Raw genomic sequence first — 21,782 nt, 5'->3', positions numbered from 1 at the left:
CGCTCACCCTGAGCGAAGACCCGTTGTACGTCTTTTCCTTGATTTTCTTTCTCCGAATGGTGACATTCTTCCTGAATTCGGCCGACTGCTGTTTACCCTCGGGACTTTTGGCACTGATGAAGGTGCATCCTTGGTGGCCCTTTCTGTCCTCGCTATCCATCATTTCCTCGCACATTATAGTAGAGCGCATACCTCTAAAATCTTTCATTAATGCAGCTGGCTTGCGAGTTAGCTCGTTACACTTCTTTCGCATAACTTCAAGCTCCCGCCTAAGACCTGCATTCTCTTTACACTTATATTGCGCAGTCTCCGTGTCTTTTTTGTTTGCAGGAGCAGAAGCCTTGACTGATGTTGCTGGCCGGCTCACATTGCCGGCCTTCACTTTATCTTCGTAGAGCTCCGGTGCTTGTCCTTCGGCTGGCGCCTCGATGCCGACACAGACCGGGACTTGCGATGGCTCACCGAGGTCGCCCCCTCTGTGCTGAACCACTGTCTCCTGGCTCCTCCCACGCTGCATACAGTCCTAGTGTTCTCTTGGTTCCATTGGGCCTGCTGGTTTTTTTGCATCGACTTGGAGGACAATATAGAAGGCTTGATGCCGCCTCTCTGAAGCTGAAGCTGGAGGTTTTTCGTATCCCCCGAAGGGGGGAGCGGCGGGAACAACTGCGAGCGGTACCGCAAGAAGCTCCACGATGTCTCTCCCTCGGTGCTGAGTGACTTGTGCCGGCCTTGGTGTCGTTCGCGTTGGGCGCTCCTGCTCCTTCCTCGCACTCTAGCAAAAGGTCCGGCATTGCTTCGTGCTGGATGTTGGCGAAGCTTCTTGAGGCGGTTCTGGCTCTCATTTGCCCCAGTGGGGGGCGTCTCACTGCAGAGCACGCATTTAAGCGAGTAGATGTGCTCTTAGGGTGGGTACAGGTTCCCGCTCTGCCGCAACACCCAGACATTCGGCATGGGGTACACACACAATCGATGTCCTAGTTCTAGGCAGACGTGGCAAACCTGCCTAGTGGGTCGGTATGGATAGCAGGATACCTCATCGCCATAGTAGTGAACGTATCTCGTAACGACGGGACCCTCGATGAGGATGACAGCAGTCTTAGGTTTTCCCAGAATTTGGCCTGCAGAATAGTGACCCCTTGGGATAGTACGCGGAGGTTCTTCATTTGCTCCGGTGACGTGCCTGGGTCTATGCCATGTGTGACCCCACGTAGGATGTCTTCCGGGACTGTCACGTAAATGTTCAAGCAGTATGACTGGCCTCGGAGGCTTATGCGCTGATATGACGAATGAACTGTGCCGCATGTACATCCTGCAAGCTCACGATAATTGTGGTTGATCTGGTGCGGAGCCGCACGATGAAATCTCCCCGGCAGTGTTGGTGGTCGCCGCATGCCTCTACAGTGGCGCGCGACACCTGGTGGGTGGTAAGTGTCTGTACTGCCAGGCCTTTCTTTGGTCGCATGATGATTTTGAAATCTGTTTCGGGGAGTGGCTGCGTCGCTTGGCGAGTGGCCTTTTTGTTTCCGAGAGGGCCGGTCCCGGTGCCGACGGTCGGTGGTGTCCTATTCGTTTCGCAAGGTAGAGTCGCACCCGTTTTTCTTTTTTCCGCCAATCTTTCCTGCTCGCAATCTTGTCCTTGGAATCTTCCGCTTGTGTGTAGAAACAGCCAGCTCCAAGTTGTCATCTTTGCAGGGTCGAACCGGTCCCTCGGACTCCGAGGATATCGATGGAGGGTCACGTAAGTCGTCTTTCTTGTTGGCTTTTGCCTCTTCGAAGTCGTTGGCGAATACCCCGTCAGAGATCAAGAAATAATCGACGCCCGAAGCATCCTTCTCCATTTGATATTGGTATCTGCACGTGTCGAGTTTTATCTCCAAGTGCTCCGCTTCCGATTGAATTCTGCTGGCGACGGTGGACGATGTCTTACCACGAACACCTTCCGCCCCGTACTGCCTCCTTCATACATCACTTCATATTTCATCCACCTTCTTGACACAGGGTGTTCCGAAATCCATTAGCGTTTTGACTTCAATATGCGTCGTTTCGTTCTTCACAATTAAGGTTGCGAGCTTCGCCCAGAAACGAAGTGTTCATCGCGGGTATACTGTCGCGGGGGAGATTCCGAAGGGGCGACCAAGATCAAGGGGCAGCTTGACGCTGGCTGATTTATGACGGTCGCGCAGGCGGCCGCTTTTCGGAAGTGGTGCCAGGAACACATGGGAGCGGCCGACGCCGCCGGTTCTGTCCGTCCCGACTCCCGGAAAGGTCACGCTTCGACCGTGCCGCGAGGGAGGTAAAACAGAGCAGTTAGAAAGCACAGCGTAAGCGCACTGGTAGTTGGTTTGGCGCTAACTGCTCTGTCTCTCGGTTTGAGTAGAGAGGGCGCGAAGGCCATAAACACCGAAACGCGGCGAAAGACGGGCCTGGAAGAATGCGCTGTAGAGGGAGCCGTGTGTTGACATGTCTTCTCAGGAAGACGCGTGGACGTCCCTTTGAATGCGCCGCCCGCGCGAACCAACCAAGGGCAGCGATCGGAATTTTTTTGCCCGAGGTTTGCGCGTGTGTGTTTATATGTGTGTGTTTTCGGAAATGTAACCGTCGGCGCCGTTTGTCTTTGTGACTGCTGGGCACCCCTTTGTGGGATAATTTTGGAGAGGGAATAAATCGCAGATGTCTTCGCGTGCGCAACCACTCACTGCTGAGTGCGGTGCGTTGTGCTTGTTTTACTTGATAAGCGTAGGAGAGGGGAATATGTGGCACAGTGATTGGCCAGCTCATTTTGAAACACTGCATGTTATTGGCCACAGAGTGACTAGTCGTTGATTGACCAACGGACTTGACTTGAATTTTGTTAACGCTAAGGAAGCGAGCTTTGAACAATGGGGCTCGGAGGAGAGTTGGGTCCGGCCGATAGTCGAGGGCAAACGGGTTGTTCGAGGAAGAAGGTCAGGCTGACGGAGGTCTCAAGGGACTCCGGCCTAAAGTGTAGCAGAAGGCCAAGGTCTGATTGTGCTAGCCTCTGACCTCCGATCGTTCACCCATTTGCAGTTAGCCCTCTATGTGTTGATGTCGCATCTGATGACGTTGATGTAAATAAGTTGTAAAAAGTGTAAATAAATGTGTATAGTCTGAGAAGGGAAGCTCTCATCTCCGCACCGCAATGTGTCGCTGAGCCACGGACACAGCGGTGGTCACCAACACCACTCTGTACGAGCGAAGGCAGAAGAAAAAATCAGCAAAAAATACCTGCCGTATAGGGAGGCACATCCATTCCACGCCTTCTCGCACCTTTGAAAATAACTTTCACCTACGTATCTCAATTTCTAACGTGGTAGTCCACATGAAACTCGAGCTGAATGCCAACTTTTCTTACGGATATAGGTTACGCAGTGTGGGTAGCATCACTTTCTTGTGAAAACACATATTGTACCTATTGCGTTGTAGGGAAGATAAGGTTATTGATGACCAGCTTTTGTCAACGCTTGAACGCACTTGTCGTATGAATGTTTTTACATCCTGTCTCCGCAGTTCTCTTTTTTCAAAACTCCAACATTCTAAAAGTTGGGGTCTGGGAATTCGAAAGCAGGCTATGCATATAACAATCAGCAAATGAAGCTTGCTGTGCAAGTCTGAATTTGGTTGCGCTTCTCCAAGCTGTTTTCTCTGTAGCCCACCTCCTCTGATGTTGATTTTCCGAGGTTGAGATGCTTGTTGGGCGAGTTGGTTGAACATTATTTTAAAACAGCGCTAGAACACGGACAGATAGAAATAGGCAGCCCAATGTGTGTTTTTCTCTTTATATCTTACCGTGTTCTAGCGCTGTTGTAAAAAATATAATTTTGAGGGGTTGTCGACGGGGCGGAATGGAAATGAAGTGTATTGGAAACTGAAATGAATCCTGTTAACCGATATATTTATCAAACATTTATCAAAAGTGGCAACTAACAACCAAAGACGAGGGACACGCCATATACCTCGGACACGTCAGAAAGAACGCGCATAGCGCGCGGTATGGCCGCTCCGCACAGCGAGCATACGCCAACGTCCGGTCGGCTGGCACTCCAGCAGCTGGTAGCGCCCTCTGCAGTGTGCCTCCGTCATCGCAAAAGCGGCCCCCGCTTCCATGTATTCTCGCTGCGATGGTCATACAGCCCAATTTTCTAGAGAAGTATACCGTCGGTGGCAGCATCCTAACCAGCTTCATTTCTTCCTTGTGTTAGCCAATAAAAAGTAGCAGGCTGCATATGTTCAACTTTTCGGTCCACGTATCTGACTTTCAACTGAATAAACACATCTGTCTATTTTGTTAGCCATGATGCCGCCAAAGCTGGCGGTACAGGTGTGCGTACACTGAAAAACATCTCGATCATTGTACAAAGGAAGATAGTATGGCCGAAGAGATTATCGAAGCTGTCCTCATCCAGAAGAATGGACTGCTCCTGCACCCTGTCTGTTGCACTGTCTACAAAAAAATATGTCAGGGGTATGATCAAGGTTATGAGAAAAAAAAGGTCGAGCGACCGATGTGATTGTGCTGTATGCCCGCTTATCAAGGTAGCTGAAGAACAGAACCGGCAAAAAGATTAAAGATTAACGTCTTTACTTAGAAAAGCCACCGATCTAGAAGATGAAGCTGGCAGACAGCTGGACAAGCGTGATAAAATATCGTCTTGAACTAGGACTTATCTGACCAGATAATGTACGAAAAACGGTCAAGTTTATTGTGCAGCGATGAGAACGACGAGTTGCCTTATCAAAACACCGAAAGGTCGAGTTATATATAGTGATTCTGTTGGTATGCGGGCGTATTAAAGTCACACAATTTTTAAGACTGCGGAGACACGGAAATCTACTTTTGCATCGAGTAGACCTGTAGACATAAATGCATTTCTGAAGGTTCTTCCCTTACCAGTGTAGCCACTTGCTTTTCGGCCTGCTTGTAATTTATCGTTGCCTGTCTTTAGCTTTGGTTTGTCGTGTTTCCCTCGAACACATCGTTTACTTTATGACTCATTGACTTCTCTCTCATTTCAAGCCTTGGGATCAGAGATTCTTTTTTTTTAAATTCTCTCTTGAGAAGTTGCTTTAAATCTTTCATTTCTATTACAGTTTTCTCTTAGCCTTAATTTCTGTTGTCTGCCTTCGTTACATTTCATCTTTTGACGCGATTTCCTCCTCCTTCAGCCATGGGGCTTCATTTGGCCTCGGTTTAGTTTTTTTTTTTTTCTTTTCGACGTTGAAAGATTTGGTTTTGATCATTGGTTGGTTTTTACCAGTAAGGTAGAAAGTTGGGCGAGTTGGTAACTAGACATGGTAGAAAAAATGCACTGCGCTAAAAAAGACGACGGCCAAACACTTAAAGAAGAGGAGAGGCACAGACTTACAACTAGGTTTATTCGAACAAACAGACGAGATATATACAGAGAAACAAACAGGTTCAGCTGCGCGTATGCACCTGCGCGTATGTATGAAGATAGACAGAGCTGCTACCGGCTGTTTTCACAAACTAGAATTCTTTTCCGTCATAGAGATAAACTAACGCGAGAAGTTAAGGAGGCCTACTGTATCATGAAATAAAATGATAGGTGCATCAGCCAGCCTTCTGTCTCCCTTGCAGAGTTTCAATATCAATACCTTGACAAAACTTGAAACCTAATGGGTTCTTTGACAATATAGCGGTTCCGCGCAGGGGCATCTGTTTGTTTCTCTGTATATATATTACGTCTGTTTGTTCGAATAAACTTAGTTGTGAGTCCGCGCTTGTCGAGTTCTTTAAGTGTTTTGGCGTCGTATTTCTTAGCGCAGTGCATTTTTCCAATCACTTTTTTGATCAGCACGTGCGCATTGATACCCGAGAAAGCCTTTGATGGATATTTTTTTGTGACTTTTCATGCTTGCTTTGACGCTTCTCTATTTTTCCAAGTTTTTTTATTTACCCACATTTTCACTGCTCCCCCTGTCAAGCGTATAGTCCTCTCTTCCTTCTTACTCGTTGTTGATTTTGATTTATTGATTTATTGCAGTTTGTAGCACAATACAGTTTTTACCAAGGGACCGAGGCTAAAGGTGACGTAGTGTACACGTCACCTGACTGGGCCTTCGGCACCACAATTGACATGTGCAACACAACGCAGCAGGCGCAGAGCAGCACAAAATATTCAATCATATTTCAGAACGCAATACAAACACAAATTAGGAGCAAAACACATAAAATGCAATCTTTAACATGCATCAAGGTAACAGTGTCAACAGTAATTGGTATTACACAACGGAAATAGGAAACAAATAGTCACGTATGTTCAAAAAGTACATCTTATTTTTATTTTTTTATGGTATCAAGGAGGATGATTGTTCAAATATATAAAATATGTTACGATAACAGTTCAAGAGGTTAGGGATTTGCTAGTGAATTAACTGCATTCTGTATCCGGTTCTTATGCGAAGTTTTAGAAAGTTCACATTTCTAAAGACGCACATTTCTCTGTGCGCTTTATATTTATGTGCCATTTAGTTCCGTTCAATAAATGTTTGTCAGACATGTGACTTGATTTGCTCCGAAGGTGGCCCCCATATATTGATTCAGGCTAAAAAGCAGAAAACTACATTCTGAGAAATAGTGATGTGTTCTGGATGCATTGTGTATGGATGTATATTCACCAAAACAACGGTACACAAGGCACACTTCAGGTGTAGAATTCCTCCCCTCAATTACAAGCTTTATAGATTTGGCTGCTCGCCCTCAACCGTGTGTTCATTCCGCAATTGCTCTAATAAATTTAATAATTTCTTCCTCCCCTGTTGTCATCTCGATTCTCTCGGAAAACTTTTCACCGAAATTCCAAGCCGCAAATTGTCATGTCTTTGAACATTATAATTTAACCTCGTTTGGCGCTACTCAGCGGGGGTCTGCAGCGGTACAGTTTGCTCCGCGGCTACCAACTTTTGTAACGCCTCTGGAAGGATTCCCTCACAGGAGCACCGATTTTGTCCCTTTTATTCTATATTTGTGTCGCAATCTATTGGTATGACTTTCTTAATATCTCTGTAATATTTATTAAATTTTAATGATCCCCCTTTTCATCATTGTAATGTCGAAATTGAGGACGGTACTTAGATCCCAAAAATATAAAATACCCCTCCCCCCCCCCCCTCTTTTTTCCGAATTTCGCGTCGATATCTTTACGCAATGGGCGTGAAAGATGAATCAAACTCTTCGGTGTAAACGGCTCTGCTATTGCGGATACTGAGTGCCCTAAAGTACTAAATGAAACATTTTGCAGCAATCTTGTTTTTTCTTCATGCATCACGTTGCTCACAGGGGATCATTGCTGTTTTCCAGTGATGGACTTAGTAACCATCGAGCCCGAAAGTATTGAACAATATTAGACAATCTTAAATTGTCTACAAGCCCTGATCCTGATTTGATTAACGCCAAGTTCTTGAACAGCACAAAACTTTATTCTTCATTATTCACTATAAAATATTTCAGCAATCGATCGAGACGACTGTACTTCCGCCTGACTGGACGGTCGGGAAGGCGGTTGCACTGCACAGGTCAGGTAGTAGAAACTCCCCTCTTAATTACCACCCGATATCACTAACTGGCATTCCGTGCAAACTTTTAGAGCATATCTTGTATACTAATATAGTCAATTTTCTGGAAACCAACTCCTTCTTCACAGACGCCCAACATGGCTTTCGTAAATCATTCTGACGCGAGACACAACTGCTTACTTTCACGCAAAACCTTGATCGTCGCTCATACGCGGACTGCATCTTTTTAGACTTTGCTAAGGCGCTAAGTTAGTCAAAAGCTAGTCTTCTTTGAAGTCAGCAAGCGGAATATTAACTCAAGCATATTAACACGGCTGGAATATTTTCTTTGCAATCGCACGAAATTTATAGTAGCAAATGACCTTCATTCGCCACTGTCAGTTGCTCATTCCTGGGTTCCTCGGGGACCCGTCTTATAGGCTCTCTTTTGTTCCTCATATATATAAATAATCTTACTCTCTGGGTAACTTTTAAAATTCATTTATTTGCAGATCACTACGTAATTTGCCCTTACATTAACGACTTTAACGACGCTCAAGTCTTGCAAAAAGATAATGAAATTTGTGACTGGTGTGCCACATGGTATCTGAAACTAAACATCACTAAATGTAAAGCGTTAAGTATTACGGGCGGTTCGACCCATCCCATCAATTACTACCTTGACGACATGGCACTGGAACAGGCGACATCATACCGCTATCTAGGAATTCACATACCAAGTGATCTAAAATGGTTTGTTCAAATAAATGAAATAATTAACAATGCCAATCGCGAGCTTGGTGATCTTCGTCGTAATTTCTCTGATTCCGTCTCACTGAAACTTCTTTATAAATCGTTAGTTCGCAGTAAACTAGAATATGCTCCGTCATAGATAACCTCATCACCGCCCTCAAATGCGTACAAAATAGATAAGCTCGCTTCATCCTTCATAGTTATAACCGCACTGCTAGCTTAACATCTTTGAAAGACACATTGCAATTAAAGTCGCTCGTTTCCCGTCGTAAGTACGCTCGCCTTGGCTTATTTCACAAAATTATGTACAATAACCCCATGCTACGTAGCGATCTTGTGCCCCTTTAATCTTATGTCTCATCCCGAAATGATCATTCCCATAAGGTTGGTATTCTTTCTTTAAACCAAAATGTGCAGCACACTTTTTCATTTCACGAACAGCAGAGGACTGGAATCACCTTCCCGGGCTTACGGCCTCCATCACCGATAATCAAGACTCTTTTACTGCTAAAGCTAGAATTGTGAGTAGCAATATCAGCACTCTGTAAAAAAGCTTCCTGTTTGTATCTGCTCCCCTCTTCAATGCCCTCGGCCTTGAGGGTGAAAATAAATCAATAAATAAACATTTTGTTTCCTAATGACACTTGGCGAACATCTAAACAGTTTTGGCAAACTCCATTACATTTGGCTTGAAGTTCAAGTCAGGGTAGCACTCTTAAACGTATTCCGACTTCCGTTACGGCGGCCGAACTGCTGGCACCAAACCAAGCAAAGCCCATACAAGATGCCTGCGAAGCCTATCAAGGTCCACCGTATGGCCACAAATTCTAGTTCTACGTAAAAACACGCTGATAGTGTTATCAGGGTTGTTTTCCGCCTGCTTTTGGCAATATGTACCGCCAGATATTGTGTTGTGTCGGGACGCAGCATTACAAGCTGGAGATCGGGCCACGGACGCCGCACCTCCTGAGGACTCCGACGGCTGGACGACTGAGTGAGCAAGCGCATCGGTCTCTAAGTGCTAGTCTTGTAGAATGTGTTTGCTTGGAATCGCATGCAAATTTCTTCGAGAATCTGTTCTCCGAAATTAGGGGCGAGGTGCTTGGCTGGCATATATATATATATATATATATATATATATATATATATATATATATATATATATATATATATATATATATATATATATATATATATATGGAAAGAAGGCCAGGTCAAGGTCGCGAGAGCAAGGCAGTCTGCCGTGTCAGCGTTTATCCCGATGGAGAAAAGCCCAAGCGCGTTCCAGCCACGGGACAATGATAATGGTATGTACAAAACCAAGAAGATCATGGTATGTACAAATGAAAGAAGATCCGTGGAGGGCTCACACAATCTGCCCGGGGGGTCGGAAGCGGCCAGCCTGGCAGCTCCTAACCAACTAATGCACCGCGGCGCACAAACGGCTTCAAGCGAGATACATGAACAATTTCAGTTCCACGGTGGCGTCGGTCGGCTGGGGGATCAACAGGCGTGACTTGGTAGTTCACAGGGGAAGTTTGGTTGATGACCTTGTAAGGACCAAGATATCGGCGCTGAAATTTATCACTAAGGCCTGGGGTGCGCAGTGGTGTATAGAGCAGTACTTCGTCACCAGGATGAAAAGAGACCGCACCATGCGTCGAATCGTTGCCACTCTATCGGCCTTGCTGGCACGCTTCTGTGTTGAGGCGGGCAAGATGACGGCATCTGGCCACACGGGATAAGACCTCGGCTGGTAATGATGAGGAGTAGTCGGGCGTACAGAAGAAGGTAGTGTCGAGGATTGTAGTGGGAGGACGGCCGAAAATGAGGAAAAATAGAGTGTAACCGGTAGTCCGCTGTACTGCAGTATTATAGCCGAATGTGACGAATGGTAGATTAGTATCCCAGTTTTGATGATCCGGTGTGATGTACAGGATATCATATCCGATAGGGTGCAATGAAATCGCTCAGTCAGACCGTTAGTCTGGGGATGGTAGCTTGAGGTTGTCTTATGGAGGGTGGATGACGCATGAAGAACTTAGGATGCGGCTGCCGATAAGAAGGCTGTCCCGCAGTCACTTAGGAGCACCCGAGGAGCGCCATGACGCAATACAATTGATCGCAAAAACAAATTAGCTACCTCTTCAGCGGAACCAGTCGGTACAGAGGCTGTCTCAGCATAGCGTGTAAGGTAGTCGACAGCTGTTATAATCCAACGGTTACCCCATCGGAGAGAGGTAGGGGCCTTATAAATCGCCGGAAATAGGACGCCAGGCCGAGGAAACTGTGCAAATCTGTAGTCCGCTGCGGACGAGGAAAGTTCAAGACCGCGAATATTTTTTCAGGGTCTGCACGAATGCCGTCATGGCTAACCAGATGTCCCAGAATTTTAATTTCCTTTTCTGCAAAGTGGCATCTTCTTGGTGTTGAGCTGAAAGCCCGCGGAGGCAAGACAAGCGAGGACTTCATTCAGGCGCGTGAGATAGTCGGTAAAAGTTGACGAAAATATAAAAATGTCATCCCATTTGAGGCCACAAAGAACGGTATCGATCGTTCTTTCAAATGTTGCCGGTGCGCTACAAAGGCCGAAGGGCGTAACAATAAACTCGTAAAGCCCATCGGGAATTGGGAAAGCTGTTTTTTCTTTGTCGTCTTCGTGCACAGGTATTTGCCAATAACCTGAGCGGAGGTCCAAGGTTGAGAAATATTCATCGTCTTGAAGAGAGTCAAGGGCGTCATCAATACGCGGCACCGGGTGGACATCTTTGCGGGAAATTTGGTTGAGTGCGCGATAATCAACACAAAATCGTACCGATCCGTCCTATTTTTAAATAATACTACTGCGGAGGACCATGAGCTTGTTGATGGACGAATAATATCGGGACGGAGCATGTCATTTACATTTTCTTCAGTTACATTTACAGAGAGAAACCCGATAAGGTCGTCGGCCTACGATCGAGTTACCTTCAGTAATGATGCGGTGGTGTGCAACACTAGTCCGTCCCAGTGGTGGGGAAGTGGCATCAAAAATGGCATGGTGGGCTTGAAGCAATTCCAGCAATTCTTGGTGTTGGTGCGGCATGAGGTCCGGGCTGATTATCTTCGACAGCTTGGGAAGAGAGACGTGCGATGAATCCGTTGCTGAGGTATCGGGGCGGTGAGCACCATCATGGGCATAGGGTGAGCATCCACTATGCATGGCAGGGAATATCCTTTAGTCAGCACGAGGGAGTCACGGGATGTGTTCGTGGCAGCTACTATCGCTGAGCCGCTGCAGAATCGTACAAGACTTGATGGGAAGGCGATTCCACGTGCAAGATGACGATGAGATGGTGCGATGAGTACATTGAAACAACGGTAAAAAGTTTTTCGCACTGTGGAGGCACTACAGTATCAACTGCGGCAATGAGGGGTTGACGTCCATCAGAAATGTCAGATTAAAAATCACTGTCAGTCTCTCAAATAGATGACACGGTCGCCGCACGAAATTAACGCTGGAGCGGTCAACAAAAAATCCCATCCAAAAATCATTTGATGCGCACACGGTGAAAGCACAGCAAACCGCACATGGCGGCGGACGCCGTCTATAACAATTCGAACTGGACATTTTGTTGAAGGATGTAGAGGGACGTCATTTGTTCCACGAAGTTCAGATCCATCATATGGTGTCGTTACTTTCCGCAAACGGTGGCACAAATCAGCGCGAATAACAGAAATTGCAGCCCCTGTGTCAATCAAAGCTTCGACCGGTAATCCTTCAGCTTAAACGGAAATCATATTGTACGGGCGATGAGGAGGACTTTTGGTAAGTTCGCAAAGTGCAGTTTCACCTCTGGAAACTGCATCGCTTAGTTTTCCGAATGACGGACAGGAACAGTTGAGTTGTTGCTGGTGGTAGTGGAGAAACAGAGCGGCGGTATGAGGAAAGGGATCGGCGTCGGGATACATGGGCCCCACTTGGTTCAGGCGAGGATACCGGCGGTGGAGAGGATCGACGAGGTGCGCTGGGAATTGGTCGTCGCTGATAATATGAGGGTATGTCACTTTCGAAGGCGTCGTAACCACGCCGCTCGTTCTGAATGCGTCGACGATAGAAGCGGGATATATGTCCTTGGATTCCACAGTAGTAGCACACTGGGCGAGAGGGGCGCCAAGGTGCGTAATAGGGTGACGTAGGATGAGCCGTCTTCACGGCATTGATGTGATTGTAGATCGGTGCTTGTCGGGGGGGGGGGAAGCAAAAGGAGGAGGGGATGTAGCAACGTGAGCATAAGTCGGCGCTGGGTGCGGTGCAGGAGGGTCAGGTGCTACAGGGTGGGTGATAGTTGCCAACTCTTTTTTAATGATGGTGCGGAGGCTGGCGTCATTAGAAGAAGAGTGATCACACCCGTGCCGGCAGAAAGGGCTGAGGGCTTGGAGCTCCTCGCCGATTATCGCTCGAATTAGGGCTCGTAGATCGAGGTCAGTAGAGGGCGGGCCAGTAGAGAAGCCGGGCTGCAATCGGGAGCACTGCAGCTGTTCGAGACGTTGACAGGTCGTAATAATGGAATCAACACTTGATGGATTCTGTGCAAGTAGGGTGTTATAAGCCACAGAATTGATTCCTTTCATGACATGGTGCACGCGTTCAGGTTCAGGCATGGTGGGACTAATACGCCGGCAAAGTGCAAGTATGGCCTCTATGTAAGACGCATACAACTCATCGGGACCTTGAAGACGGGAAGCGAGATTGTTCTTCGCGATCTTAGTCCGAACTGCCGGGGCGGCGAAGTATTGGCGGAACTACTGTTTGAAGGTGGGCCAGTTAGCGGTGTGCGGCTCGCGGTTGATGAACCAATTCCTGGCGACCTCAATGAGGTAGAAGGAAATGTTGAGGAATTTTAAAGCATCATCCCACCGGTTGTAGGCACTGCAGCGTTCATAAGTGTCAAGCCAGTCATCCACGTCTTCGTCGCGATGACCGGCGAACAGCGGCGGGTTGCGTTGTCGTGTTTGGGCACAGTGGGAGGCGGTGGTGTTGACATAACGATGGTGGCTGTTGCCGAACGGCAACCGGAACGTAGCTCCAGTGAGAGGCCGGGCACAATGCAGCAAGGGGATCAAATTTCACCTCCACCACTTGTGAAAGAAGGCCAGGTCGAGACGCCGTAGTCGTAACGGGAAGGCAAGGTACGTCGTGTCAGCGTTTTAATCTGATGATGAACCCAGGCGCATGCTGGAGCCGGCGCCCAGCGACGATGACGATGGACAAAAGAAGAAGGTTATGGCATGTACAAATGAAAGAAGATCTGTAGAAGGCTCGCAATATGTATGATGGGGCAGCGCAAAAGCTTAGCGCTTGCCGGATTCTCGTTTCCTTCATTGTTGGCGAATACGGGTACTTTCCTTTTTGAATAGGGTGATCACTTATGCCATACTATCACGCCTACTCTTGAGGCGGCACGTCAGCGCCTTCCTGACGTTTGTTGTTATTGTTGGACTCCATATTGGACAAACAAACACCGAGTTGCGTGATGTGTTACTACAGGCAAGTGGAACTTGAAGAGCAGTGGGAAAGATTCTGAAGAAATATGAAAAGAATGCATGGTAGCAATACAATCTTAAATACGACTTCAGGGCAGAAATGGACCACCAACTCACACAAGCATCCACATTAGGAAGAAAGTGTTTCATTCCGCAGCGATGTTTGCATATATGTAAAAACACACGGTATGGAATGTGCAAGAAATTGCAAGGAATGCTGATAATGAACTGAGAACTAAAGTCAGAAGACGATCGCATAGGCCGTATTTGAATTGTTTTGTCAGTATTCAAGATTAAAAACCTAGAGACAAAATGTGATTACTCCCGGGCCTATACCTTCAATGTAGTAAAAAAAAAAAAAAAAGAAAAGCAGATTTGTTCGCGAAAAGGTCGATGCTGCTGATATCCGTGCATGCCTCTAGGTTCGTATGCAGAAGTCATATGTGCAAGCCATTACACTCTGCCCAACCCACCTTTCCCGCGGTACCTCAGTGATTAGTGCGCGCTCGACTACTGCACCTAGGAACATGGCCTCAAATCCCACGAGCGGCTGCCGCTTGTCGATGGGGGCGAAAAACGAATCGCCCATGTACAGTGCGATGTCAATACCAAATTGTGTTGCCTGAGACGGCTGTTCTAATCGCTAGTCACGTGTGCCTACTCTAGAACACTACCATAATTATCAGCAGAAACATCAGGAGCCGCACCAGCCGACGTCATCCTAAGATGTTTAATAAGATAAGTACAGCGCCCAATAAGGCAACAAACTGAACATATAAACATAGCATCTACTGCAGTATGCATGTTAACACAAAAGTACTGAACAGCGGGGCGACGTTTGGAGCAGTTTAATAGAAACCTCCAAATACAGGCATAACACCGAGGCCTTTTTCCCACCGTGGACTGCTGCTACTGAATGCGCACGTGTTTCTCCGGCTACGTTTCTCTCCACATGTGGCGTGAACAGAAGGGAAGGAGATGAATTTCAGTGTATTTTAAGAAAACATTGATGCAGCATATTGCCAGTTGTGTAGCTTTTAATATAGAGGCTGTCAGTATTGTTGCTTGCTTTTTCATCTTAGGAAAGGCTCTTCAGTCAATTGACATTGCAGTCATGCATAGTGCTAGACAAAAAGGCATTGTTTAGGGCCTACGTTTAAAGCAGTCTTTGGTAACAGCCACCGCACCATACGACCCCTAAGGTTGTACTCACGAACCGTCCAGACAGATAATTAGACACCATCGCGGTGCTCTGTGAAATGCCTCGTCTCGCGCAGGTCAATCGCCTGAGTTGGCAGGCCGCCATTGCTGCGCTTGGCAACAACGTCGTGGATCTATGGTTTCTCTATAAGGGCAAAGCATTTGCCACAAGAATAATACTGAAGACAGCCGCACGAGGGTCCCTAGCTGCTAGCAGCTAGGACTCTCGTGCGGCTGTCTTAATTATTAATCGTCTAAAAGGTGGAACCGCTGAAAAGTAATCTTATGACGTCTTTTCAGTGCTTTCTACAAGTACAACAAGATGTCTCAGCTAACTTCACCACCCACCAAACTGTCTAACGAACTGCGGTGAGCTAACAGCCGCCTATACACCATATCGAATTCGCCATGTTATTTAGGCGGCCGACTCAAGTGGTACCAAATGTGGCCCCAACGTTGGTGATTTACAGCGATGGCAACACATCCTTTACATAATGAAACGTCAATTTGACGTCATCCTACAATGTTTATGCATGACGTATTTCCCCCGACACAGCATCAACCAATCAGATTTCAGGAGGCGGATCTTGACAGGGGGCAGTTCATTTCAGCCCACTTGTGGTATAAGCAAGATTTCCTCTATATCATCTATACCTGTACAGAACGACAACTCCACTGCAGCTTTTTCTGGCGGTCTTGATGCCAGCCTTTCAGCAGATCAACGCGACCAGCTCGTCAGCTTGCTTCGGCGCTTCCGTTCCTCATTTGACCTTCCTCGGACATATTTGGGGCGCACATCCGTAGTTACTCACTGCATCGACACCGGTACGCACGCCCCGGTACGCCAGCGCCCTTATCGGGTATCGGCTGCTGAACGTGAAGTTATCACCGAGCACGTTAAAGACATGCTTCAGCGTGGCGTCATCCAGCCTTCGCACAGCCCTTGGGCTCTTCCAGTTGTTCTCGTGAGAAACAATAATGGCTCTATACGGTTCTGCGTTGCTTACAGGCGTTTGAACAAGATAACGCGAAAGTATACCCGCTTCCACGTATTGATGACGCTCTCGATTGCCTTCAAGGTGCCAAATTGTTTTCATATCTGGACCTTCGGTCGGGCTACTGGCAGGTACCCATGGCAGCTGACGATCGACTAAAACCCGCTTTTGTGACACCTGACGGTCTCTATGAATTTAACGTCATGCCGTTTGGATTGTGCAACGCGCTGGCCACCTTCGAGAGCATGATGGACACCATTCTGTGCGGACTCAAGTGGCATGACTGTCTTTGTTACCTGGACGATGTTGTCGTGTTTGCAAAAGATTTTACATCACATTTGGACCGTCTCGAGCGTGTGCTAAAGTGTTTGACTGATGCCGGCCTGCAACTAAATTTGAAAAAGTGCTCCTTCGGGGCTCGCCAGCTTCCTATATTGGGACACGTAGTTTCGAAAGACGGTGTTCGTCCAGATCTTGCGAAACTCCGTGCAGTAGCCGAGTTTCCACGCCCAACTTCTGTAAAGGAGCTGCGTAGTTTTATTGGGCTGTGCTCGTATTTTTGTCGCTTCGTCCGCAATTTCACTTCGATCATCTCGCCGCTGACTGAGCTCTTTGCTGGTGACGCCATTCTTTCGTCTTGGACATCCGACTGTGATGAGACCTTTTCGATGCTTTGGCGCCTTCTAGTGTCGCCTCCAATTCTCCGCCATTTTGACCCTGCAGCGCCTACCGAAGTTCCTACTGATGCTAGCGGTGCAGGTCTCGACGCTGTTCTCGGCCAAAGAAAGCCCAGCAACCCAGAGTACGTTGTTGCTTATGCCAACCGCACCTTGAGTGAAATGCTGGCCATGTATGTCGCTTCCGACCACTCAAACTGGAACCGGCTTCTCCCATTCGTCACGTAGGCTCATACACTGCCATACACAGCACGACCGGCTTCTCTCCTTTTTTCCTTCTATACGGCCGTGAACCCACTTCAACTATGGACACGATACTTCCTTATCGCCCTGGCACCTCCGAAGCGACCACCGTCTCTCAAGCGGCAGCATATGCAGAAGAATGTCGCCAGTTGGCCCTATCATTTAGAACCCAGAACCAAGGTCACCAGCAGTTCCTTCACGCACAGTCTTGTCCAGCTCCTTCATAAGCACAGACTCCCTCGTGTGGCTTTGCGGTCCTGCCCCCCCTTCCGGCCTCTCTACCAAACCTGCTTCCAAATACCATGGCCCATATCGGGTTATTTGCCAGACCTCTCCGGTGAACTACGTTATAGAACCACTTGTACCGACACCGGATATGCGTCGCCGCGGGCGTGAAACAGTGCACGTTGACCGCTTCAAGCTCTGTTACGACCCGCCTGTTTTGTCGACGCCATCAGTGGGTAAGATGCCTCCTTTTTCTCCCGGGGATAATTGTAGTGTCACTCCAACGTTCGGAGACTGTCGACGGTGACAAAGACGACGAGCGTATGTGGAAAGGCGCGTGCTACAAAGAAGGCGGCAGACAAAGAAGACGCAAGAGACTGATGCGCTAGTTAAACGGTCGACCGGAACACCGACCTGAGCTTCAACGTACCCTTACAGTCCAAAGGAGATGTTTTTTTTCGATGAGTTAATGAGTCGAGATCAATGGAAGATTTTATTTCACATGCGATGACTCGTGCATTATATTTTATAAATTGAGCAAATGTAGGGAGCTTTTCCAATTTTGGATGATTTCAAGTAAATCAATTATTGGTAATGCTGATGAGGACACTACATTGCGCGGCCAAATTCCAGCTTAGGTCGAATGTACTCCTCACAGACGAGTTTTAGGATGTAAATGGGAGATAAAGAAAGAAAACTTCTTAAGATGTCATATGTTTTGAAAGTGGAAGTTTCACCCACAACTTTCGTGATATGTCCAGACCAGTTCAGTGCGTTCGTGATAACACTTAAATATCGGTATGACTGAACACGCGAAACTGCCATGGAGGTTCACGTGACTGGCACGTGAGCGGTGCTAATGCGTGTCACATGATATTTTTTGTATTTTGCGCACATTTTTTGGAGATCGAAAAAAAGATACACGCGAGGTTTTCGTTCTTGCAAATAAATGAAATGAATGTTTCTGAAGTTGATATCCCATTTTTCAAATCACATTTATTGTCTCAATTCAATATTTAGAAATATAGAATAAAACCCTTATATAATTACTAATTATTTTGCGAAATAAAAAATTGCCTCTGGTGCGCAAGACGACTGGCAGCTCTATGCAACTGGTTTCCCTGGCCAATCTCAAAGGATTTATGTTTAACCCTTAGCTAAACTTAGCTTGGGCACCCTGTATACTTCAGAAATAGCTATGATGCGAATATGGAAAGTGTGCAATAGAACACCGCATGTGCCGCTTGTGTGGTCGTTGCACGTTGTAAGACTGACACCTGCAGCGTGATACATTTCAGTTTTTACACCGTGTGCTCTGCTTGTATATTACGAGCATTTGTACTGCGGCCCCGCAAGGGAGGCTTAGTGGACGGGTTCGTATCGCTCACTGCTCTTGCGACGTCTTCCGCAGTCTTAAACAAGGGGTGAGGCGAATTGAAGCGAACGAAATGATGCCTTTAAAAAAAGGTAAAATTTACCTAAATATATTTACACACAGCCAGTGGCTACCCTGGTTAATTCAGTGGTTACAAAGAGGCGGGGATGCATGTACACCGATTCCATAGCTGACCGTGTTTTTATCAAGAAAGCATAGTGTACAAATATTAAAGAATCCAGAAAGAGCTGTTTACTAAAGCTAGAAAACGTGCACGAGTAATAGGTATCCCATCAGTCCTCTTCGTAACGTAAAATGTTTTAGGCTAGCGTCACTAACACAAAAAATATCGGTGATGAAAAATGATAATCTTTTCCCCCTGAACTCGACGCAGTTCAGCTCAAAAGAGAAAAATATTTTCTTCGACCTAAGCCGGCCCAGCACAATTATAAAACGCAAATATCTGTTATGCTTGGTTTAGTTGTGTTGCTAGCCAGGTTAGACTCATACAGATAGCCAAGTTTACAGAGCATAATCTTGATTATGAATAGTAAAACACCATTTGCTGCCGTTTAACTTCTCCAAGGCTGTCTGTGAATGTTAAGAAAACGCAGCCGGGGCACTGGCTCTAGCACGCGACTCCTTTTATAGCTGTCTGCGAACCTGAGGGACACCACTGCCTAGTCTGACGCTCCGAAGTTGTCTAGGGCATTTCAAAGGGAGAAGTCCCAGGAGACGCGCCAGGTAGCCAACGGTGGCGGTGGAGGGAAAGAGTTGTAGGTGTCTGGAAGGCTGTGTGGCGTTATTTCAAGCACTGTTTTATATTTGTCGAGATATGTATCAATAAGAATACATTTTGCTAGGTCTGTGAAGGAGAAGCAGCAGCAGGTATGCCAAGTAGAAGAGAGAGAGAAGCGAAGCAGCAGAAAATAATTCATAATGAAGTCCACACTGAACACCGGCCAATACCCCTTCGTTGGTGTGTGATTTATTTTTTTATTTCAAAATACTGCAGGCCTTATGGCCCAAGCAGGAGGGGCATACCAGGTAACAATCACACACAGAAAAGACAAAAAATACAATACACACAACAATTCGGCGAGCAAAAAGGAATCATAAAAGTAATAGAAATTATTAAAAAATTAGACAGTCTAACAAATAAAAATAGACAATAACACACAGCACAATTCGGCATGAACAAAGGAAACAGCTATAAAGTACTAAAAAGTTGAGCAGCCTAACCAAACAAATGACCTTCCAGTGCCTTGCTAAAATTACTGCTTTGGAAAAGAAATTCTGGAAGCAAATTCCAATCAGAGATGGTCCGTGGGAAAAAACTGTACTTAAATGAATTTGTTCGGGCAAAGACAGGTTGCAGCATATGTTCCCTAGTGTGTCGTGTTCGTCTGGCAACAGAAGGGTGGAAAAGGATGGGTAATGAAATATTAACTTCCTGTGACAGAATCTTACGAAGAAACAAAATTCTGTTCATTTTGCGGCGGACTGAAAGGAGCGGGATGTCATTTTCATCCATCAGCTGTGTGGGAGAATCAGATCTGCTGTACTTGTGGAAAATAAACCTGACTGCTTTCCTTTGTATCATTTCAAGAGCAGTTATGTTCTTTTTTGTGTGAGGGTCCCAAATGATAGAGGCGTACTCGAGCTTAGTTCGGATGAATGTGTTGTATGCCAAAAGTTTTATATTAGAGGGGGCGCGATTAGGTTTTCGTTTTAGGAAGCAGAGTATCGAGAATGCCGAAGAACAAATTTGTGAGATATGCGGTGACCAGTCCAATTGATTGGTAAGTGTCAGCCCTAAATACTTATGGCTTGCTACTTCTTTAATATCGGAGCCTTGTAGGGAATAAGTCAATGGGCTAAAATGTCTTAGGAGTACAGTTTTCTTGATATTAAGTGTCATGCTGCATTCCACACACCCTTTGTCAATAGGTGTCATAGAGGCTTGAAGAATACCATGATCAGAAGTTTCCCTTATCTGCTTAAACACTATGCAATCATCTGCAAATAATCGTATGGATACAGAATTTGGAATAACATCAGGCCAATCATTTATATATATAAGAAACAGTAATGGACCCAACATGCTTCCCTGCGGTACACCCGAAGTGACACACAGTGATTCGGAAACGGCACCATTCACCTCAACAAACTGACTCCTCCTTTCCAAGTATGCCTCTATCCATTGAACTATATATTGTGGAAGACATATTAGCTCTAATTTATGAATAAGTTTATTGTGTGAGACCGTATCGAAGGCCTTGGCAAAATCCAAGAACAATATGTTCATTTGACCAGAATTGTCAAGGGCAGAGGATAAATCATGAACAGTTGACACAAGTTGGGGAACTGTTGACATTCCTTTTCGGAATCCATGTTGAAAAGGTGATAAAATGTTTTTGTCACTGAGAAAATCCCTAGCGATACCCGCCAGAATGTGTTCTATAATTTTGCAACAGCTGCTAGTTATTGATACAGGACGGTAATTGGATAGTATTGATCGATCACCTGATTTGTGAATAGGCACTACACGTGCTACTTTCCAGTCAAAAGATAAATCGCTTGTACGGAAGGAAACTGAAAACATGTTGGCTAAATACTCAGCAATCTGTGAAGCATAGCGTTTTAAAAAAGTGTTCGGAATGCCGTCCACTCCACAGCCTTTCTTTGTGTCAAGTTGGCGTAGCAATGATAATACGCCTTCTGTTGAGATGGAAGGAATACTACCAGGATCTATACATTCTTTCGGTTTAGTAAGGACAGGCTTCAATGTGAAAACGCTTTGAAAGTAATGATTAAAAAAATCCGCAATTTTCTGACTATCAAGAAACACAGTTTCATCCGTTTTCACTCTATCTATCACTTCCTTTCTCTTACTTAGATGTCTCCAAAATCTGCTAGGATAAGTATTTAAATATGAAGAAAGAATAACTTTGTAGTAATGGTTGTTTGTCATCATGAACTTTCATGCTAACGCGTGATTTAATTCTTGAAAGGTTGCAGTAGGAGCCTTAAGTTGCCTACGATGTCGTTTTATTTTGCGTTCCAGGTGTATAATTTCCCGGGTGACCCAAGGATTCCTTCGATAAGGTTTTATTTTTTTCAGAGGAACAAAAGTTTCAATAGCAGAAAGTATTGATTTTTTAAATCTTTTCCACAAAACATGAATATCATCACTCTCGTTAATAACTAAAGACGTTTCTAGGTAGTTTATTATGGCAGTGTCGTCTGATCGAT

The sequence above is a fragment of the Amblyomma maculatum genome, chromosome 10 (genome assembly GCF_055883805.1).
Source record: "Amblyomma maculatum isolate TAMU_Amacu chromosome 10, ASM5588380v1, whole genome shotgun sequence".
NCBI lineage: Eukaryota > Metazoa > Arthropoda > Arachnida > Ixodida > Ixodidae > Amblyomma > Amblyomma maculatum.
The sequence above is the reverse complement of the archived record's forward strand: the minus strand, read 5'-3'. Positions refer to the sequence as shown.